Source organism: Chionomys nivalis, chromosome 3 (genome assembly GCF_950005125.1).
Source record: "Chionomys nivalis chromosome 3, mChiNiv1.1, whole genome shotgun sequence".
Classification (NCBI taxonomy): Eukaryota; Metazoa; Chordata; class Mammalia; order Rodentia; family Cricetidae; genus Chionomys; species Chionomys nivalis.
The window spans coordinates 51,225,135-51,228,181 of NC_080088.1; the positions used below are offsets into that span (position 1 = coordinate 51,225,135).

Consider the following 3,047-nt stretch of genomic DNA (forward strand, 5'->3'; position numbering starts at 1 on the left):
TGCCAACGATTTGAGAACCATTTGAGGCATTTTACCAATAATGGTCTGTCTTCAGTGACCACTGAAGTAGAAATCCATAGTGAAGAAAGAGCCTTTCATCAAGTAATTTGTTATAAATATATATATATATATATATATATATATATAATGAGATTTAGATTTTGACCATTGTAAAATGGGATTTAGTATGACCACATTATTATAAACTAATCATCACTGTTGTCTACCTCTCAAATAGGAACATTCTCATTTTCCTAAATTGAAACTCTGTACCCACTAAACAAAAAAATGTTTTAATTCCCCTCTTTCTGCAGCCACTGGTTACTACTGTTTTTTTTTTCCCTATGATTCTGATTGTGTCTCCTCTAGGTGCCTCATGAGTCATATGCAAATCCTTTTGTGTCAGGCATATTTCAGTTAGCATAGTATCTCCAGGGTTCATCCATGTTGTTCATATATCAGAATTTCATTCATTTTCAAGCTGAGTAATGTTTCACTGTATGGACAAAAAATGGAAGTATGGGTCCTTAGTGGGAGAAAAATATCAGTTTTCCATTCCCTGAACCTATAACCCATTCTCACTGTCTCTTCCTTGTCAATAATGTAAGGAATGTAACTGATGCTATTACAGAAGAAAAGCCCCACCCTTTCTGTGTGGCATCCTGAAGTTGCCAAGGAGAAAAAGACCGCTGAGCTGTATCTGATAGGAATAAATCTCTTTAAAACACAAGAAGCAGATTTCTTAACATTACCATTCAATGAGTAACAGAAAGTTATCAGCACTCCTACATCCTCAGAGTAGCAACAGGAAAAAGGCCTATTCATTGCTCTGTGGGTGGTTAGTCTTAATTTCCTACGCCAGTGCTATTCCACTTTTGTTGACCTCTTTTTTTTCTCCAATCAAAACTTTTGCCTGAGATTTGACTCTCTAAGTCTGTCATTATTTTTATCACTTCTGGTTCCAGAGTTCCCTGATATTGGATATCAAATACATGCATTTTGTTTAATCATTCATTGGTTGTTGGACATAGATGAATGTTGTGACCATTGGTATTTAATACCTGTTTGATTATCTTTTTTTCACAAATAAGACTTTTATTTATCACTGATAAAAATCTGGATTTTACACTTGGACTGGTGGTTCATATTCATCAGCTTGTTCAACTTTAGGACCTGTCTCATCACCAGTATTTTTTCCAGAACTACTACCTTCACCATGAATTTTCCCAATTCAAACTTGGGTTTCTTCAACATTTTTCCTTCTCTAAAAAAGGCATCATGAAGAGAATAAATGAGCTGGCAAGCCTTTCCTATGTCTTTCCCAATGCTGTCTGGAATCAATTTATTAACCACTTCCTTCAAGTCATTTGTCTGTACTTCTCAGGTCATGAGTTTCATCATCTTCTTCCAGATCTGCTGGTGCTGTGCATAGGTCTTGTGTGTCTGGTTGTTGGGTTTATTAGTGAAACCAACACAGAACAGACAAAGCAAATAACCATTGGTTGTCTTGACATCCACATGGACTTCAATCACGGTCTTCCACTTTTTGACCATGAAATACAATTGTCCCATGTAAGATATGTACCCTGGAAGTTAGTCAGACAGTCCTGAACATCCACAATAACTAGCTTGAAATTTCTCAATGCAACTTCATCATTCTGTAGATCAACAAGGCTTACTTCAAACACATGACCCTTGAGGCCATCAGATGCAATTTTGGTTCCTTGAGCCCTTGTGACTAGTGTTTTCCCAATGTTTCTAATATTGAACATAGCTGGAGCTTTTGCATCACACCAATCTTTCTTTGAAAATGGATAGACCACTTTCTTCTTGACTTGCTTCTTGCTGCCTTCCATCAGGCGCTTTTTCTCGCTGACAGCCATGGTGCTGCTGGGAGCCTGTTTGAGTGTCTTGTTTCAGGTCTTGCTGGATTGAGTGACTATTCTACATTACACTGAGGAGCCACTGTTCGATTTCCAGAGCCTGTGCGCTAATTTATTTCATCTCCAGCAGCACTCAGCTTTCTTGTTTTCTACCTCCACGCCAAAATTTTGTTTCATTTTTGTTTTGGTTTTATAATTCTAACACCATTAGTCAGAGACACGTAAGTATATAATAGTAAAAGAAAATACTCCTTGGTGGTTTGAATAAGAGTAGCCCTATAGGCTCCTGTATTTGAATACTTGGTCCCTAGTCCTGGAACTCTTTGGAAAGGTTTAGGTGGTGTGGTTTTGTTGGAGGAAGTGATGTCACTAGAGGTGAGTCTACAATTCCCAGTGTGTACTCTGCCTTGTGGTTGTGGAGCAGAATGTGAGCTCTCATCTGTTCTTTTGCTTTTGCTCTAAGATTGTGGACTCCAACTCTTAAGCCCAATAATTTGTCTGTGTGTGCTTGTGATCACCTAGTTCATGGTGTTTGTCACAACAATACAAAAATAATTAAGTTATGCCCTGTTGCAGGACGAAGGGCCTGCTTGTTCATCCTGGCCGCCCAGCTAGCTTAGCCCCAAAATAATCACATAGAAACTATACTAATTAAATTACTGGTTGGTCCATTAGCTCTAGTTTCTTATTGACTAATTTTTACATCTTAATTTAATCCATTTCTATTAATCTATGTATTATCATGTGGCAGTGACTTATGGGGAGAATTCTAACCTGTGTTTGTCTCAGGTGGAAGATCCATAGCTTCTCTCTAACTCTGCCTTTCTTCCTTCCAACATTCAGTTCTGTCTTCCCTGCCTACATAAATTCTGCCCTATCAACTAGGCCAAGGCAGATTGTTTATTCATTAACCAATGAAAGCAACGCATACCACACAAACAGCTCTGGTGGCAACAAATTGCCATATACCTGTACAACAACTGTTTTGTTGTTTTTCTGTTTTTTGTTTTATTACATCACCTCTCCACTTGTAAAAAATTGCTTTTGCTACAGAAGTCAGGCTTGCTTGTTTATTTCTCACTCCTTTGTGCAATATTCATAAGAAGCATGTCTTAGGTTTTCACTCATAAATATTTTAGTACAAGAGGGGAAAAGTCTCTTGCT

General features: G+C 37.8%; 1 pseudogene; it reads right to left on the minus strand.

Moving 5' to 3' along the window:
• Positions 1-1,123: 1,123 nt before the first annotated feature.
• On the minus strand, positions 1,124-1,883 carry LOC130871272 (40S ribosomal protein S3a-like; annotated as a pseudogene).
• Between the last annotated feature and the right edge of the window lie 1,164 nt (positions 1,884-3,047).